General features: G+C 32.2%; 1 protein-coding gene and 1 non-coding gene across 8 annotated transcripts in view; both read left to right on the top strand.

Moving 5' to 3' along the window:
• Window positions 1-13,671, top strand: part of LOC142870624 (teneurin-4-like) — a 2,325,019-nt gene that overhangs the window by 96,524 nt on the left and 2,214,824 nt on the right. The gene's annotated exons all lie outside the window — the stretch shown is intronic.
• On the top strand, window positions 4,252-4,383 carry LOC142870826 (small nucleolar RNA SNORA61). The gene has a single exon (XR_012919156.1). It is a non-coding gene; the product is annotated as a small nucleolar RNA SNORA61 (small nucleolar RNA).

Genomic DNA, 13,671 nt, shown 5'->3' with positions numbered 1-13,671 from the left:
GATTCATGCTATAAATGCAATGTTTAACATTCTGAGCTCAATGCTGGTGTTTGAGCCACAGTTGGGGAGGGAGACAAAGAAGGAAGAATAAAGATATTCTCAGGAGGTGAAAAAGAAAATAAATGTCCTACCAAAGTTTATTAATAACATGCTTTTCATTCTTCTTTATTTTTAATTATTATAGTTACATAATAGTTGTCTGTATTTCTGGGGTACATGTGGTATTTGATATAGGTATATAATGTGTAACAAATCAGGATAATTGAGGTATCCATCACTTCAAGCATTTATCATTTCCTTGTGTTAGAAAGATTCCATTTCCACTCTTTTAGTTACTTTAAATCATGCCATAACTTGTCGACTATAGTCACTATATTGTGATATCAAATATTGTTCATTCTATCTAACTAACTATATTTTTGCACCCATTGACCATCCCACTTTATCCCCATCTCACCTCTACCCTTTTCAGCCTCTGGTGACCATTACTCTATTCTCTATCTCTAATATATCAATTGTTTTAATATTTAGCTTCCACATTTGAGTGAGAACATGTGAATAACATGTTTTTCTTAAAGGCAGCAAATAAACACATTCTTAATTATTATGTCATTCTTAATTATTAGTCGCAAACTGTAAGCTTGTTGGAAGTACACATTATACAGATTTATAATGTGCCCTAACCCTCTTTCTCTTCCTCATCTCTGCAGTAAATACTGCACCTCTGTAATTCAACTCCCCCCTCTGTTCAGAGTTATCACTCTAAAACCAATGTGACCATGCTAGTCTTAGAAAACAGTGATTCCCCCATGCCCCCACACACTCAAGTTTTCTTTGAGTGGAATGCCCTTATGCTATTCCACACAGGGAAGAATAATTGGAACCTTTCCTACACTATACTCTTGTGGACAACTGGAATCAAACTATCTGTAATTAAAAAAAAAAAAAGAAAACAAATTCTAAAAGACCTGAGAAATCTTCTCTGCTCAGCTTTTACTTTGTTTCCTAACATGCTATGCACAGCAGTTACGGAGCAAGCCTAGGCCCCACAAAAGCAGGACTCACGAACTGCTTTCATTCATGGTGAGGGGGAAACTCAGCCTGAAGAGTTGAAGTTACAGAGCTGGTGCTAAAGCCCTTGTATTTTAATTATAAACCCATGACTCTTTTATTTTCTTATAATACAGTGCCTGGTTAAATCAATTTTTAGTAGTAACCCACCCAAAAGGGAGTGAAAACAATGAACAGTGAAAAGAGGTGTGTGGTGAGTTTTCTCCATGAGATGCCAATTGCCTGACTGCTCTCAGTATGAAAATCTCAGCTTTAGTGCTGTGTCTCTTCCTCTAGTCCCTTCCACATGCTAATTTGACGTTAAGTCTTCTAAAGCCTTTAAATCTGTTTTCTTATCCATAAAGTGGAGACTAGTGATGCTTGAGAGTTGTCCACAATAGTGCCCATCACTTCATATGTTATTAATAAATTATAACAATGCAGATACTATTGGCAGCAGCGACTCCTACAATGCAGAGACTCCTACAATGCTGACTAGTTGTCAAAAATGTATGGTTACTCATTTTCCTATGAATATCAAAGAGCCATCTGAAGTCTTTTTCCTGAGAAAAAGATTTCTTACAGCATCATCTTCAGTTTTCTCCCTACATGACATATTTCACACAAAGAGAGAAGGGTTGTATGCTTTACTAAAAATTCCACCAGAAATGTGCTAACCTGCTTAGTTGTGGCCTGGAAGTTTGAATTTAAAATCTTGGAATTTCTGAGTGGAAGACTGATTTATAAATAGGCACTCAAGTATAACTAAATCATTGGATTTTAAATGGAATTTTGGTCTCAAGAAAGAAGGTTATATTGAATTTTCTTATAGCAACGTGGTACATACATGGTGGGTAGAAAGAGAGGGATAATTTAGAGATGTTTTCATTTGGCTTCAATAAACCCACATATCTATTTTGATTTTTGTCAAGTTAATTCAGTTATTGATCTTTTTAGGAAAGTTAACAATAGTAGTGTATTCTGGCTGTGTGGCTTGGATATTCTGGGTGAAAGAGAAAAGCATAAGGGGGAAAATGCCTTAACATTATCGAAAAATATAGGTAACAAAAGTACTTAAATAATATGCATGCCTACCACATTTAGTAGATGTTTTATTATAATCTTGAATTAATACACAATAATTACAGTTTCAACAACTAGTGCCTATACAGCCTTTTATTCATGATTTCATTTCATCTTTTCAGGGCAGAATAAATGACTTTGTAAACTGTACTCTTTTATGCACCCAGGGTAGCAGTCTTATAAAGGTTAGTTATTTTGTCTATATTTATTTCCTGTTTTTCTCCACCTCAGATATCCATTTTATTGCAAACAGTTTTAGAGGATAAACATTGTATTCAGGGTTTTGTTTTATTTAATAATCCCTACATTAACCATCGTGCTATGCACAATGCAGATGTTTGAGAAAAGTCTGTGGAATAAATATATAAATGAGCACAAAGAGTTACGTAGAGTAGAAATAAACTTTCTATAAAGAGCTACATTGCTTTTATAAATGGAAAGCAAGCTGGTATGTTTTCCTTAAGTCTGCTTCAAAAAGAGGTTCTACAATGCTTTAGTGTTTGTAGATATATTTTTGCATTCACTTAGGAGTTACTTGCTTTTGTTGCTCTTGTGGAACCACAGAATATTTACTATTCAATTATATATGTGTTTGTGTGTTTTCACATATGTATGCATATATTAAGATATATGAACTTATTTATTTATAAACATGTATTTATAACTTATATTTACATATTAATTCTCTTTCAATATCTTGCCATCTTTCATAGCAGATTTAGTAAGATAGTAGTTCACAATTAGGAAAGGTTGATTACAGTTTGGAATAATACTGTTAAGTTTTTTCAGAAGAAATTATTTTGGGCCTAACAATATCCAATTAGACTAAAATATTTTTCTTTTCTGTTATTTTTGTGTTTTTCTGCTTCTAGGCATAGGCACATTTTATGTTCCCTCTGCCTGAAATGCCCTCTTTCCTTATACGTTGCTACTCTGCACTGTGTACTTCTAATATATTCCATGTCAAAAGTTACTTATGGCCAGGTGTTGTGACTCACACCTGTAATTCTGGAAATTCGGGAGGCCAAGGTGGGATGATTGCTTGAGGCCAGGTGTCTGAGTCCAGCCTGGGCAACATAGGGAAAGCCCATATCTACAAAAATAATTTTAAAAAACAGCTAGGGGTTGTGGTGTGCACCCAGAGGCTGAGGCAGAAGGATCTTTTGAGCCCAGGATTTTGAGGCTGCAGTGAGTTACGATGATACCACTGCATTCTAGCCCAGGGAACAGAGTGAGACCCTGTCTCAAAAAAAGATAAGCTATTTATTCCAGAAGTCTTGCCTCATCTTCTCAAATGGAAACACATTTTTAGGTCTTAAGCACTTACCGACTATATATTTACTTTTAAGGTAAATAACAATTTCTTTTATATGTTATATGCTTGCCTTTACATTTTAGACTATAAACTTACTGAGGATAGATAGAATGTCTGGTTTAATCTTATATTTCATAAAAGACTAATACAGAGTAATTATGCAGTCAATTTTTTATAATTATCAAAAAGAAAAAGGAAATTATAAATTTCAAAAGTAAAGATGAATTTAATTCTATTGACCTCCTAAACTTCAATGGAGATATTGCTAATATATCAATAAAACAGATTATTTGAAAATAAATGACCAGTTTTATAAAATTTTGTGTAAATGAAAGATTTAATAACATATCACTTATAAAATTCTAGAATCAGAACAAGAATTCTTGTTTAAAAAAATTACTATAGGAATGACAAAAATCAGCTCTGCTTACCTTATAGTGAGCATTCTAAAAGTTTCACACACTTTCAACTAATTATAAAATGTGCAGATCTAGTAGTAATCAATAAGTGGAAAAATAATACTAATTATAAATGAAGTTAAAAAGAAAAACAAAGAAAATCTAAAAATTACATACTGATTGAAGCAATCAATTTTATTATCAAAGAATACCCAGGACCTACCTATGTTTTACTTGTTTTTTACATTTTGTCATTAAAAATGATCTGGCGTGAACATACAACTTGTCTTTTCCCATGATCTAATTCCACATGAAGTTCTTTAAAAATATTTCTTCCTAATATCTATAAGCAAATATAAATACTAGAAGATTATGTGACTAAAGAGATTATAATGACTGAATTTAGCCCTCCAGTTCCCTTTCCCATTAGATTTGAACACTGGTCTTGGTGGTCGTAAAAGGAGGAAAAGTAATGCTGAAGCTGGCCACGCAGTGTTGTAGTTTGTTATATAGCATGTGAGCTAGTTTCAAACAAGGTGAAAAGAAAAAAAAAAATAATAATGACTGAATTTATTACAATAATGTATTTGGTGGAGAAATGGTGTTTCTAGAAGAGAATTCATAACATTTAAAGCCCTAATACTATTAGAAAATGTAGATATTAGTCTAGTTTTAGGAGGGTTCAAAGCCCCAGATGTGCTTTTGATGTGATACTGAAGTTACTTGCAGTAATCAGAGAACACTTTGCATCTTCTCTACACATGAATTGTTCCAACTGGTCTGCAAGAAAAAACTGGGATCAAATGATAGACAGTCCTTGGGGACGTCCCTTGATGTCATTGGTGCAATGAGCAAGATTCAAGCAGAAAATCTTTTAAAAATTCTATTATTCTTTCTGGTTTCACTCTTTCTCTTCTTAAGAGAAGAGGTTTGCATTTGCATTTAAAAATATTTCAATCTTCCTTCATAAATATAATTCATTTATAATATTTATTCAGCAAACTCAGTGTGGACAGTTTAGAAAATCAGCTGTGTATTGGATAATTAAATTTGTTTAAATATGGAATTAGTTATCCAAGCCTAACAAATTCTCATTAATACTTGTAGAAATATGGAATGCTATATACCATAAAAACAGTAGCAAAGAAACCCAGAATATTTTTCAGAGTTAGTGATTTCTTCAAAGATTCTCAAATTCTTACTTCTCTAAATATCTTACATAATCACAATGATTGCTGTAATTTTTTTGTGTGTGTTTAGAAGACTAGCTATAAGTATTTCAAAATAATGAGCCAGAATCTTCTGGAGGAATTGCCTGGGAAAAAGTGATGTTTAATTGCTTTTAGACTATTGTAATTCTATGAATGGATATTTGATAACAGCAGGTTATGTGAAAAGTCCTGTGATAATTTACTACTGTTGGAAATATCTGTTGTATTTTAGCAAAATAGGAGAAATACATTTATAAATTTTGTGGGAATTTTCAGCTCTTAAAGGATAAGGGTTTCTTATTCAGAGTTTTATGGTAGGGAACATGGAGGACTTTTAGAATTGAAGCAGAATAGGAATGGAGTCTATAGGACATGCTTAACTAATTTGTTCTAAAACAGATTTAATTAGTCAATTATCTAATAAACATCAGAATTCATAAACAGTTCACTTCTGAATATGTTGAATAAAGATTGCAAATTACCTATTTTCACAACGGATGGTTGAAACATCATTAAGGGTATGCAAATGCAAAATCATTTTATTAGCATTTTGAGGAGGGAAAGGATAATTAAAAAGAATCGTGAAGTAATATTGGGTTTCCTACCATTTGAAATGTCCTAATGATATTTTTTGGAAAAATGAAATTGGAGTTCTAGTACATTTAGCAGTCAAGCTGCAGTATGACTATCTTTTCCCTTCCCCTCCAACTCTGAATTTTGTAGAACCTTGTAAGAATTGTGTCAGACAATTTACAGAATTTAGTTTGTCTCATCTACTAGATGTTGAAAGAGATGTTTGGCAGAGTTCATTCTTTATAGCAAATGCTACTAATGCTAGTTAACTTTCCCGAGGCTTTTGTTATTTCACTAACACAATGTGTGTCATTGATGGAACTAGAGAACTGACATGATTTTCAAAAGAAGCAGCCTAACTACTATGTTCATGGAAGGTATGTTTGCATTTCATTGTTTCAGTATGGTTTTTAAAAGAAGGAACAGGCAATCATTCTAAATATCCACATTATATATATATATATATATATATATATATATATATATATATATATATGATTTACATTTATAAATATGTAACTATGCATAAAGACAAATATCTAATTGATATATAAATATAACATCATGATATACTATAAATATATAATTTCACTCATGCCATCAACCAAGTAACTCCATTATATTTTCATATTTTCAATAAATTACTTCTGGGCTCTGATCAATAAAACGTGATGTGTGCAAAAGACTTTTTCAGGATGATAATGTATTTCATTTTCAGAATGTCTACACCCACAGAAGCAGAGATTATAAATATTTGATACAGAAAAGGTATTAGTTTTATTGTATTTATGTGCCCAGACTGGTTATCCATGATATACCTTTCTCAAATTTTGTGCCTTCTTACTTTTGGTGAAAATTTTACCCCTATTTACATTAATTTTTACACTAATAGATTCTTCCATCTGTCTTGATAGATGACATATTTTAATTTCCTTTAATCCTCATAAATTATATTCTATCTAATGTAGTATTTAAACTAAAACCTGAGATGCAGGTATTTGAAATGTACTTCTTTTATTGATTTTAATAAGAAGGAACAGAGAATTTCCAAAGTTTTAAATAATGATCACATAAATGATCAAAAGTAGACATAACAACAAGTGACTTTGTTTTTCTGATATTATGAATCTTCTATTTCCTGCATTTATCCTATGGTGATATTTATCAATTCATATCAAATTATCTCAGATTTATTTGGAGATATTTTGTCTGACACTAACTTAGTAACTATGCCTTTTTATACCCTGAATATATCATTTTTACAGAAAGCTACCAAGAATTCTTAAAAATAAAAACATAGATGGATTCAATTTTTTTTAAAGTGACTTATTCTCCTTATCCAATTCCAAATCATTACTTTGACACACTTTTTGGCTTTTCAAATATTATTTTTTTCTGCAATTCTTTTCATTCACTTACAGCCTGTATGATCCTCCATCCCCATTAGCTGAGTCTTGTCTCTTTTAGTAGTCTTGTCTTTTGAAAGAATGCTTTTCATGTTATAGCTTTTCATTTTGAATTGAAAACTGCTTGTGCCCATCAATGTTGCAAGCATTGGAAGCATGGATTCAAGGGTAGCAGCGTGTGTGTCTTCTATCAATCCACCTGTCCTGGCTGTCGTCTCAAGTGTAATATTATAGTGCTTTATGGGTTGAATAAGAATCCTAAGGTAGAGACTCACTGTATGATTATACTTCATAAAACAGACCAATAACTTTAAGGTTGCCATAATAGGCATTTGAGTTTTTTCTAGAAGAGCTCAGTATCTCCAGGTACAGTTTCCCTGAGTCGTGTAGATGGAATTTTTCCCCCTCTTTTTATAGCAGTAAAGGAGAGCACAAATAACACAGGATTCAAAGTTTAAGGAGTTGGATACTGGATTTTATTTTATCTCTCAATGTCCTGGCTCTATGACCTTGGGCATGCCTTAGATTTCTCATCTGTTAAGTGGGCACAATACCAACTTAATTGTTTACTATGCAGGGTTGTTGTGAGAATTAAATAGAGGAGACTTTTTTATGAACTTTAAAAATTAAGCTGTATTATATAGATATGCATTATCTTCAATACAAAATAGAATGCATTTGAATATTTAACTGTCTATTCTCCCTCCCCCACCATAAAAACAAGGGCTATATTTTATTTATCTTTATATCCTCTATTTCATCAATATTACTGATAACATTAATTATTATAAGGCAATCAATAAATACTGTATAGAATAGATTGTGATGTATTTCATTTTATTTTTTAATTATGTGTAGTAAAGAAAAATGAATGACATCCAAATATATCCAAATATAGCATATTTTATTTGGATATATCTGGGGGAAAAAAGAAATCATGAAGAAATATTATGTTCAATGGAGTCCTGGTAAATATTTACAACTAGATTTCCAAGGAAGATAATAAAAATGGAAGTTCTGCTTTAGCATTTGCCAATTTATTTCCATAGTCTAAATACTCCCACCATTATTAATTTCAAGCTACCAATGTGACATTACTGAAGTTGGAAAGAGATTTGCAGTAGCACACCATTAATTAAAATTTCCACAATACAGATATGATAAATACAACTGATTTAAAGATTATAGATAAGACTAGACTATAGTAATAACTAAGCAGTATGAGTTTTGATTAGTTATTAATTTGTTTTATTATAATTTTTTTAATTGTAAGTTTACCACAAAAATGGAAAAACAAGTACTACATATACTCACCATCAAATTGGTATTAACTGATCAACACTTATGTGCACATTTAGTAATAACGTTCATCTGGTGTCAGGCAGGTGGGAGGGGGTAGGAGGGGATGGGTAAATTCACACCTAATGGATGCGGTGTGCACTGTCTGGGAGATTCCACTGTCTGGGATACCCTTGAAGCTCTGACTCGGGTAGGGCAAAAGCAATATACGTAACCTCAACATTTGTACCCCTGTAATATGCTGAAACAAAAAAGGTTTTAATTATGGCTATGTTTATCAATCAGATCCCTAAATTCCTGAAAATATAACAATTGTCTCTTTGGAGGTATGAGCTGGCTCTAGTACACAAATGAATATATTTCTTCCTTTGAGACAGTGCTGACACCTCACTAAAACACTGTCCACAATTTATCATAATGTGAAATTTAGCATAAAGTAAATTTTTTGGTACCTCGTGCCACGAATTTTATTTACTAAAATATTATGAGGCTTTTACCAAGGAGAGTTTATATCCCATTTTTTATTACTCTATTCAAGAGCTAAAATATCTTTATACATTGCATACTAATTAACATATTCAACTCTTTACTATGTATATAAAGTAAGCACAGCATATTTTAGATTAGTGCTACAACTAGTACTTTTGACTAATAAAAATGGAAAACAGGATTTATGAAATATTTAAATAAGCATTTAACTGATGGCAACCATTCTCAGCACAGTTAAAATACACATGGCTCAATTATTCTTTTTTTATTGGGCTAACTAACAATATACATAATGCTAACTTAGTCATAGAATAAGTATCTAAAAATAACAACCTCTTCTCCCTGAAGATCTATCTATTCAAAGGAAATAATATTTCTACCAACTACTGCCATTTTTTCCCCCAACAAATCTCTTTTAGCTTCATACCTACTCCTGTATTCTTCTCACTGTCTTGCCTGAATAAGGATAAGAGATTTTCTGCTTTCAGTAAATCTGAGCTAGGTCCTGGCTCTAAAAACCTAAAACTATGAAAAGAAAGGCTATTTGGCATATTATACTAAGTATTATTAATTTTAAAAGCAATGTATATTTTTAAAGCTAAAAACAGTATAAGTTTATAGCAGAAACATTAAACAATAAATGAATTTAATAAAAAAGAAAAAGTATCTCATCATCTTTGACAAACACCATTAATATTTGCAATAGGTAGATGAATGGATGGATAGGTAGACAGACATATATACAAAGATATAGATAGATGTATTATATAAAACTTTTATCATCTCATATATACAGTTTTACCTCCAATTACTTTTTGCTTGATGTTATTCTATAACTACTTTCTTGTATGTGAATTGTAAATACTATTTTTAATGTTTGGGCTAATATATCATACAGATGTGTTATAGAACAAATTACCTCATTTTTGGTGGCATAAAATAACCTTGTTTTCTAATTTTCAGATTTATGTATACTACTGGTTTTTAAAAACCAGTATGCTAATCTTTGTTTTCATCTTTGCTTATTTCCTTAGAATTATTCCAATATGTGAACTTTCTGAGTCATAGAGTATGAATATTTTAACATTGCCTTATTATATGCTGAAATTCTATTAAAGAAAAAAAGCCTGTTTGTACACCCAGTGAAAATGGATGATGTCAGTGTCTAACTACTGCCCATGGATCCTTGTACCTCTGTCTACACAAAAAAACTATGACATTAATTTTACAAGCATGTTTATGAGTAATAAAGCAAAACTTTTCACGTGATATATCAAAAGATCATGGCCTAAGAGTGAAAGAGAGCAAGTTTGAAACCACATATTTAACACAAACTAACTATGAATGTAGTCAAGTTTTTTAATGTCTATGCATTTATTTCTCCATCTGCAAGAAATATGTTGTAATATAGTAGTTATCTTGAGCAATGTATACACTTATGAATATGAATTATATATAATGTATATAAGGTGATTTATACAAAGTTAGTTTTAGGTATATGGGAGTTATTTATAAAGTCCAGGAATAAATTTCAGAAAATACTAGCAAGAACTGAACTGGCTTTTGACCCCAAAAAAGCAACTCTTCTCAGCATGTGAAATCAGCTCTCAAATGACCTTACAAGGCCAGGACCTGAATTTCATCCCTTAAGCCAACTCTAAACTTGCTTTTATGAATCAACAGCAATCTTTTCATAATTATAGCATTATGCAACTCTCCATGAAAATCCGTAACTGCATCTGCTTTGTTCTTTTGAGAGGTTAGTAGAGGAATACTGCCAATGCTCATCAAAAAAACTGAAAACAATAGTCACAGTAAAAAATGATAACAAAAGTAATTCATTTTCTATAATTGAAAATATATACAATTTATGTTCCCCTAAATATATGTATATTTAAATATATTTTGGAAATGATATATACATATATTTGGATACCTAGGTGCCTCTAATACTTGGGAATCGGGATTTAAACAAAAGATGCAATTTGGATTAATTTTTTATGTAAGGAGAGATGTTTAATAGTTAAGTCTTTCTAAAAATTTCCAATGGAATTCTTTTTATAATATTCAAATTTTAAAACAACTAATATCTTTAGGTATATACTACTTTGTTCTTATAGGTTTTTGTCTCTTTCTCCCCACAGCAATTGTTCTATTTTAGGGCTATGCAATTTCTTACTTCAAGTACTAAGATAAGAGAGTAACTCCACTCTGTGCCTTTAATTAGTCTGGTCTTCAGTAGATCCTTTACTCAGGGGATCAGAAACAGACCACACCACCAGTCGATATCTAGTCCTTAAAATTCTTTCAGTTAGGAAAAAGTTTTAATAGTGATCACTGGGATCATAACACATATAAGCAGTACATGCATTGTCTACATCACCTTTACCCCAACAATCCCATTTCTTTACCTATCTAATGGTATCTGGTTGGCCCATAAAAATTTTATTTTTACATCTATATCCAACATTGTCACCAGAGTAATGTTTCTGCCCTCAAATTTGATCAAATTAATCTGTTTCTCGATAATTCTCATTTGTTTCCTATAAGTCTCCTAAATATTTTTATAATGTATGTCAATTAGAATCCTTAGTCTACCTTTAAACTTTGTTTCCTCAGGAAGGAAAAGGAAACAAACATTTATTGAAGACGTAGCATTATTCTACAGGCATTGTACTAAATATTTTGCATTACAAACTTTTTTTGGTCCTCATAATAATGCTATATTTTGTTGTACACTACCACACACACACACACACACACACACACACACACACACACTTTCATTTTAAAAATAAACAGTTTAAGTCATGTTGTCCACAGACATAAGCTAGTAAGTGGCAAAGCTGAACTTTTAATACATGCTTGCCTCACCTCAAATCTTTTGTTCTTTCTACTGTTGAAGGGAAGAGTGACTGGGGAAGGGGTCCTTAAAGACCAAGCATGTGTGAGTGCAGGGAGAACTGAATGACTCTAAGAGGTGGTAAATTGAATTAATCATGTTGCATAGTGATTACGTTCACTTCAACATGTTAATAAAGTAAGACAATGGACACGAATAGCATTTTAGAAAAACATTATTAAGGAAATAGCAAAAGACATAAACAGGTGGAAAACCATACCATGTTCTGGATAGCCAGAATCAATATTGTTAAAATGTCTGTAGTACCCAAAGTGATCTACAGATTTCATGCAATCCCTATTAAAATACCAACGTCATTTTTCACAGATCTAGAAAAAATAATTCTACACTTTGTATGGAACCAGAGAAGACCCCATATAAAAAAAGCAATATTAAGCAAAGAACAAATTGTGAGGCATCAATTTACCAAACTTCAAGCTATACTACAGGACTATAGTAACTAAAACAGCCACAAAAACAGAGACATAGATCAATGGAACAGAACTGAGAATCCAGATATAAAACCATGCTCATATACCAATCTGATCTTTGACAAAGCAGACAAAAACATACACTGGGGGGAAGTATCCTTATTCATTAAACTGTGCTGGGGAAAATTGGACAGCCACATGTAGAAGACTGAAACAGGATCCATACCTCTCACCTCGAACAATTATCAACTCACAGTGGGCAACAGACTTAAACCTAAGGCAAGAAACTATAAGAATTCTAGAAGGAAACATTGAGAAAACCCCATTAAAAAGTGGGCAAAGGACATGAACAGAAACTTTTCAAAAGAAGACAGACTAATGGCCAAGAAACATATGAAAAACATGTTTAACATCTCTAATCATCAGAGAAATGCAAATCAAAACAACAATGAGATATCACTTAACGCCAGTGAGAATGGCTTTTATCAATAAGTCCCTAAACAACAAATGTTGGTGTGGATGCTGAGAGATAGGAACAGTTATACACTGCTAGTGGGACTGCAAACTAGTACAACCTCTGTGGAAAGTAATATGGAGATACCTCAAAGAGCTACGAGTAGAACTACCATTTGATCCAGGAATCCCATTACTAGGCATCTACCCATAGGAAAAAAAGAAAGACATTCAATATAAAAGACATCTGCACTAGAATGTTTATAGCAGCACAATTCCCAAATACAAAGATGTGGAAACAACCCAAGTGCCCATCAATACATGAGTGGATTAATAAAATGCTGTATATGTATACCATGGAGTACTACTAAGCCACAAAAAACAATGGTTATCTAGCACCTCTTGTATTATCCTGGATAGAGCTGGAGCCCATTCTACCAAGTGAAGTATCACAAGAATGGAGAAACAAGCACCATATGTACTCATATTGAATTGGTATTAAGTGATCCACACTTATATGCACATATAGTAGTAATATTCATCAGGTGTTGGGCAAGTGGGAGACAGGAGTTGCAGATGGCTACATTCACACATAAGGAGTGTGGTGCGCATCATCTGGGGGATGGACAACCTTGAAGCTCTGACACAGGCGGGCAAAGGCAATACATGTAACCTAAACATTTGTACCCCCATAATATGCTGAAATAAAACAAACACAAAAAGTACTGTAGAAATATTGCTAAACTATATAGTTATTAAAGTAGTAATATAGAGAGAAGAAAAAATACAAGGTACTAGAAAACAGGGGAACACATATTAATATGAGTTTTAAAAAGAACCAGTGAGAAAGAATACACAGGAAGGCAGTTTCAACCAACACAAATGTCTCTCTAAAGGTGGCCTGAATATGTTAAGGAATTGAAGACTAAAAATGCTGACAGCATAAAATGTAGCTAAAGATATCAGGCTCCATTAAATTGATATGCCTTTTAATTTAAGTATGAGTAACTGAGAATGTACCTTCTGAGAACAGAAAACTATAAAATGTTAACACACATATT

The sequence above is a fragment of the Microcebus murinus genome, chromosome 4 (genome assembly GCF_040939455.1).
Source record: "Microcebus murinus isolate Inina chromosome 4, M.murinus_Inina_mat1.0, whole genome shotgun sequence".
In the NCBI taxonomy this organism is placed as follows: Eukaryota; Metazoa; Chordata; class Mammalia; order Primates; family Cheirogaleidae; genus Microcebus; species Microcebus murinus.
This window is presented reverse-complemented; position numbering and strand designations above follow the sequence as displayed.